Source organism: Amphiura filiformis, chromosome 7 (genome assembly GCF_039555335.1).
Source record: "Amphiura filiformis chromosome 7, Afil_fr2py, whole genome shotgun sequence".
NCBI classification, from domain to species: Eukaryota; Metazoa; Echinodermata; class Ophiuroidea; order Amphilepidida; family Amphiuridae; genus Amphiura; species Amphiura filiformis.
This window is the reverse complement of record NC_092634.1, coordinates 36,217,439-36,224,920: the sequence shown is the minus strand read 5'-3', so window position 1 is coordinate 36,224,920 and position 7,482 is coordinate 36,217,439. Positions and strand designations below refer to the sequence as shown.

The 7,482-nt window shown below is 36.3% G+C and overlaps 1 long non-coding RNA gene across 1 annotated transcript; it reads left to right on the top strand.

The window, feature by feature from the left end:
- Window positions 1-3,795: 3,795 nt before the first annotated feature.
- LOC140157080 (uncharacterized) lies at window positions 3,796-5,121 on the top strand. The gene is made up of 2 exons (XR_011859632.1): window positions 3,796-4,060; window positions 5,091-5,121. It is a non-coding gene; the product is annotated as an uncharacterized lncRNA (long non-coding RNA).
- Window positions 5,122-7,482: the final 2,361 nt, after the last annotated feature.

Below are 7,482 nucleotides of genomic sequence, written 5' to 3'. Positions count from 1 at the left end.
AGATTTTACTTCTCTATATATACTGTCTATATTCGCCATATTTCACTGGTTTTAAGGTTCACAAAAACTTTTATAAAATTAATATCCTTCAACAAATGTGTGGAGGTGATAATCAAAATGTTTAAAGCTAAGAAAAAAATTCAGAATAAGTTAGGCACCAGAAACAAATTTGTTCGATCTTTGGATCGACTGGCATTACTGTTTGTTATTAATGAACTATCAACTAATTAGTCGGAATTCATGCTAAATGTATATTGGTCAATATTCACATGGTCGAACATCCGAGAATATTGTCCCCTTTGCATAAGCGCGCGCATAGCAACCAGCTAAAGGAAGGGGAACTGCACATGCGCACACTGGTTTTTCAAAGCTTTTTTCCCTGTGTGACGTTAGCCCGACCAAGAGAATCACTACAGGAACAAATTACTAAAATTAAAAATAGTAGATTGATTTATTTCATACATATTAATAAGGATCGACTAAGCATCAATGGTCAATCGAAAGATCAAACTAATTTGTTTCTACATTGTATTGCCGTACCCAGTTTTAAAATATAATAACACGGGTAGTATTAATGTTGGTTCATTTTAAACCATTACATTAATGACTTTAATTACAGTAAGAAATCCATCAGTGCTTGAGGATGCCCATAAGAAAGGTGATCATAGTGATGGTAAGTCAAGTCTTTATGGTCCTAGAAATGGACTGATCAACATATGCGTGGGGGATTTAGGGTGGGAACACAATTTTGCTTGCTTGCAGGGGAGCACAAAAGTTTTAAACAAAAATCTTGTGCAATCATTGGAGGGCAGAGGAGGGAATATTTTGGAGCCAACATTTTTTCAGCTTAAAAAGGGTAAATTCACTTGGTGATTGGTGTAATTATTGATCTGTCCCCAATAGGTTATTATTTAGGTATAATGTGGCAGCCAGGAGTCAAACCAAGCAAATTGGTTAATAAGCTAAGATTGGGTATCATTAAGTGGGTACTACACCCCTGGCCAATTTTGTGCCTACTTTTTTCATTTTTCTCAAAAATTATAGCGCATTGGTGACAAGTAAGATATGATAAGGACTACCAACGCACTGAAGGGTCTATTGTTCTATTGTTTCCGATTTGAGCGCTGACATATTGGAAAATGTTGCCAATCAATATTCATGAAGTTGTGCGATCAACACCTACAGCTGTTCAATTGGGCGACTTTATTGTCAGGTGCTTTTATTAATACATTGGGCGTATCGAGCTGCATCGGTTGATCCGCAATTATATTTAATATAGTATTATAGGCCTACAAGTATGATTTGCTTTGCTTTATTGATTGATTCATAAATAGTATGGCTATATGCTTCAGCAAATATATCACATTTGAGGTCCAGGGTAGACTCCTATATACGCGATGCTCATGTAAAATACTATGGTAGGCCTATACATAATAAAACACGATGTGGACCGCGGCTAATGTCTTTAAAAAATACTAGAGTAGGAGTGATATCATAATTACTTCAAATCCTTATGTAGACCTATTGGCAAACAATGTAGACAACTTACTTGTGTAGATTCTTATATCCGCCATACAGAGCGCACACTTTGCCTATGCTGCTGAACTGTCCGTAGCGAAATGGTAGAGCAAAGCGTGTTCACTGAGTATAATCAAATGAGCGCCCAAACCAATTTGGGCGCTGCAATATGTTTTTATTGTAGGTGAACCTCTGTTTTGTGTGCATGCGACAACTCACGCACACCCTTGGGATGGACTAGTACAAAAGGTACCTCTCGTACGTATAGGCTCTTTTACGTGACTTTCGTTTCATCACTTATTGACAGTAGCCTGCCTATTATAGCGTTAATACGCTGGTCAGGTCAGTTACCGATTTAATGGCGGAAGCCCTTTATCTCGAACAAAAGGTACCTCTCGATGAATAGCGTGTCGGGAACTCCAATTGGCACAAAGGAACAATAAGCGTTACATAATCTATTTCTTCTCCTTCCTATATAAACTCCTTGAGGACTACAACTACTGCTCTGAAAATTCAGCAATTCAAGGCAAGTACTTATTGATTTATTGATCAAATATTGGTTTTCCCTCATTTGTGACTGTAACTCCACAACTGTTGTCTGTGCTGAAATAAAATTTCCAGTGCAGTAATAGTAGTCCATGCCCCTATAATATACATATCTTACTTGTTACCAATGCGCTATAATTTTTGAGAAAAATGCAAAAATAGGCACAAAATTGGCCAGGGGTGTAGTACCCCCTTAACCCAATGGGAATATGTTATAGTATTTTGCTGTAAACCTTTGATGAGAGCATTGACAAGGCACCTAGTAGTACGCATTCTTAATTCTACCATATATGCAATTTGAGTTCCACCTTGTCAACCATGCGGAAGTACACTCTCATCAAATGTAAGTTACGGCAATTTGCTATATAGATAAAAGATATACAGTTTCCTATATGGTTGGTAAACTCACATCTGTCCTGGCAGCTCTATTGACACCTTATTAATTTTCTTGGACCTTTGGATGTATTGTAATAGGTGTTAGTATTTTACTTTGAAAAAAATATAAAATTATGTAATGCTGCTCACTGTGAATGCTGCTGTAGTGGTAGGTATGGGCAATCAAAACCATTACATACCCCTCAAGTAAACATATCTTACCAGGTTAATATTCATGAGATATATGGAGTTGGAACTGATAATAATCTAGGGTTACAATTAAACCCACCTCATAATGTTTAGATGTAGAATTTCCCATTTAGGTGTGAGCTTATACCCAGTGGGCATGGGTACTTAAAATCTCAAGGCAATAGATACATGTATGTTACTTATTCCATGCAGTGAAGAACTCGCAAACTAGCCCAAGGTTACAACCCAACTCCCAAGTAGAATCTCCCATTTAAGGGTGTGCTTAAATACATGTACCTGGTTGCTTACGGTATTTTGGAAGGCTCAAGTCAGTATATGTTTGAGTGATGTGTAAACTAAGCTTACCACTTTCATTACGTTTCACTACCTGAAGAGAATTGATCAAAAATTGAATTCCCTACTGAGGTTGGTATCTGTCAATGAGTTGACCACATCACCAGCCTGTCATTATATGTATAGCTAGAGGCAGTATATGGCACACATGGGTCAATGAGTTACATAAAAATGACCTTGTATGGTATTTAGTTCCTAGGATGTGAGTTTTGCCTGAGGCAATTTGTGGTTAAATGTTGATCCCTCACTACAAGAGTTATTACCGTTGATTTGGTTGAAAAAGGATGTGAGACATGATCAAATCTCTCCAGGTAACAAAACGTAATGTGTAACACTTCAGGCCTGAAATAAAGTGATTCCAATACCAAAGATTTATTCATTGTAATTACTCTTTGGTTTATATCCAGAGCTAATAACTGTAAATGCATGAACATTGAAATCTATCAATCAAGTATATTACAGGGTAGACATGGAAATAATGATGATATGTTTATTATATTTATCTTGAATTTAAATCATTTCATATCTTTTCTTTTATTGTAGTATTATTTTAAGGCATATTAAATGGAATTTTCAAGGAACATAATTGATAGCATTTACAGAGTAAAGATTCCATTCTTAAAAATAAATCCAAATAAGGTAAATCATCCACAGTAAAGTACTCAAATAAGAAGGGAGCTGGAATAAAATAGACTTGGTGGTTTATTAAAGCATTATTATGCAATAATGCTTTACTAAACCACCAAGTCTATTTTAAATGTAAAAATTCTTTTAAGCATTTTCTCAATAATATTGAAATAAATACATGAGTTTTTAAGTATCTATTGAAGAGGCAATCAATTAATTAGTGATTTATAGTTATGGACGCCATCAGTGTACCAGAACACCTGATAAAGTGTTAAGCAAAAAAAAAAAAAGAAGAAGATTTTGACATACCAGACAGGTTCAACAGGTGGGGCAAGATATTTTACTGTTTGATGTAGTACAGGTCTTGCCTGGAAACGAGCACACTCAATTCAACCGGAAATCACACACTCACAGGTACTGGTAAAGTCAGTGACTGAGCTTTGAATTAAAGGCCCTTTCAGTGATTTCACAGGAACATTAAAAAAAAATGGAAATTTGTCAGAGTTGCTTAGAAATAAAGAATAAGTCTACAGAATTTCATTAAACCACTTTTCCCCTGAATACATCGACAAATTAGTCAAAAAACAGAAGTTTTAGAAAGGTTTTCTACTTCAACTCTGAGAAAATCGAGATTTTCGTACAGTGCGCCAATTAATCGACTGGAAAAACTTCCTAGTCCAGTGTTTCTAACACGGGGAAGTAGAGTCTAAATTGATTTAAAACAGACGCTTTAAAGCTACAATTTTGTAGTAGAAAACAAAATAAGCAATTAAAGGTCACCGAGGCAAACTAACGGTCAATTCAAATATGAAAAACAGTTAAAATTGTGTATTTTGTTTAAAATAGTAGCTACTGATGTAATAAGTAGTAGAAACAATACATAGCAGCGTGTTGGTGCGTGGAGAGTGAGCTTCTTTCGATCTCGAGTCGGACTTTTTGTACTGTCAGTATCAAAAGTCCAGAATCATGCAAATGCTTTATTTTGTCTAAAATACACGGCTTTTCGACCGAACCACTAGCAGGCTATGTTAGCACATCTATGCCAATTACAAAGGTACCAAAATCTGAATTTTGATGATTTTTACGATCGTCCGGATGAGCAAATCACTGAATGGGCCTTTAAGGGGGTACTACACCCCTGGCCAATTTTGTGCCTATTTTTGCATTTTCTCAAAAATTATAAGCGCATTTGTGACAAGTAAGATATGTATATTATAGGGGCAAGGACTACAACTACTGCACTGAAAATTCAGCAACTCAAGACGAGTAGTTATTGATTTATTGATCAAATATTGGTTTTCCCTCATTTTTGACTGTAACCCCACAACTGTTGTCTGTGCTGAAAGAAAATGGCCAGTGCAGTAGTTGTAGTCCTTGCCCCTATAATATACATATCTTACTTGTCATCAATGCGCTATACTTTTTGAGAAAAATGCAAAAATAGGCACAAAATTTGGCAGGGGTGTAGTACCCCCTTAAAGACAAGCTGATCATTTTCCTTCTGTAAGTTTATGATGGGATTAAATGTGTAGGGTCATTTAATTGTGTGCTAATAATCTTGGATATGGCAAACCTAAAAGGAATCTATTAAAGATAAAGCCTAATGTCTTTTGAGTGTTAATCCCCAGCTAACCAAATAACGTTCTCAAAACGTTCTGAGAAAGTACCGTTGACGTTTTCTAGACGTTTCGATAAAACGTTTTAAACACGTAATTTTGTTGAAGGTTTTTACGTTCTAAAAACGTTATTAAAAGACGTTCTAAAACGTTTTCACAACGTAAACAACGCTTTAAAACCTTTCTTTCTGTCACCCAGGACGTATCCAGGACCTACAGAAAACGTATCGGACGTTGGAGCACGCACCGACCGTACTACGGACGTTGTCGAAACGTCCAATACGTCCTTAATACGTTATAGGAACGTAAAAAACGTATTGTATATTTTGTTTTTTATTGCAGGACGACTTATGTTCGTTTCTACTACGTATTTAGAACGTTATAATGACGTATTGAAAACTTTTATTAGTACACTTTACAAAAGTACCAAAAATATCATACATAATATACAAAACTATAGGTCCGGCTTCTAGAAGAAAAAACGCGTCCATGGCAGTTTTACAGTGACCAAGTGACGAAAACTCCGGACGAAAACTGTAGTATAAACACGAGAACCGTTTGTAGTGATACGTCTACCATGATGATGATAGTAATCACACCAAAGGTAATACGTATGACCTCAACAGTTACGTGTTCGACAGCAGCAGCAGGTTCTTCATTTTACCGGCAGGAATATCAGCATGATCCCGGGAAAAATATACACGATAAGCAGAAACACATCCCTGTATGCATACCTGTTTGGGATAATTATTATGTTTGCACCTTAATAATTCCGCCAATACATGTACCAACAAGATACTTGCATTACAAACACTACAACACACTTTCCGTTTTCACAGGGAAGTGGTTAGTCGGTAACACAAATCAAGGAAAAAACATCACTATAGGCCTACCTGAAAATGTCACTTCTTGGAAAACGTTGATGCTTTGATAATATATATATAGAGAGAGGAATTATTCCCGGAGCCATGTGTCACAGTGAGATTCCGGCGTACATAATAATACAGTTGATATACATACACGTTGCACATAGTACTGTACTTGCTTTGGTGAGTGACCGTTAAGGTCAAGTTCAACCTGATGCATTATTTCCATATTCTGCGTGGGTGCTATCATAGTCTTGCTCTTGAGGTCAAGACACAAAGTGAAAGTGTATGTGTATACATACACCGTTTTCATGGGACCATTTGAAATCTTACTTGTTACTTCCCTTTCAGTTTTTGAAATGTTTGCGTTCTACGTGTACATATAGGCCTATAGAACTATTTATGCATGAGTATAGGCCTATAAATACAAAATCGCAATAATTATTTATATTGACTCCATAGGCCTATGCAAAATGCAAATAAACGCGTCATCTTCTTGTACACGTTTATGAATAAATTAAAATCAAATTTCTACTTGTAGAATTTAAATTCTTCTTTTAGGCCTACATTCTATTGTACATTTCAATATTCTATTGATAAAGAAGCGTTTAACAGACGTCAGCACAATATGTTTTGAGAAAGTTGCAGGCGAATGTTTTATACACGTCGCGAAATAACGTTCAGTTTATAACGTTCACAATACGTCTTGTGAACGTCCTAATAAGACGAAATTAAAGCTGCAACATTATAACCAAATCGCAACGTTTTAAATACGTTTTAAACACGTTTTGGAAGACGAAGACGTAAAAGACCTAACCAGAACCTAACAAAAACGTTTTGTAAACGTTTTGTGTTTGCTGGGTCAGTGGCGTATGCAAAGGGGGGGGGGGGGCTGAGGGAATTACCCCCTCCCCAATTTTGTCAGCCAGTGTCGGGGAAAATGGGGGTACCTATTACGTCAAGAAAAGCGAGCCAAACATTTTTGAACAGTAGGGGCAATCAAGACCTGTGACCCCCCACTGCAGATGCCACTGGTGCTGATTAGAGAAGAAATTGGAAGATTTCAGGGTATCAACAAAGTTTGGGGATCAGCTGTAAGGTCAGAATTTAATGTATTTGGGCAAAAAACTTGGCACTTCAATAAAATGTAGAGAAGAAGAATGACGACAAGAACGTAACTGATCAGAAAATCACTGCACTGCACGGGATATCTGAGTGGTTGTTGTGTTTATTATCTTTTCAAACTTTCTTGCCATGGGTATTGGAAGTACTTCAATTGTTTGATTATTGCATGTTCAAATAAAATTTGGAAATGTTAAACACATTTTGTGAGCTTTATTGTAAAAGAAGGGTCACTTGGTGATCCATGTCTTGTGTTATTATTATATTTA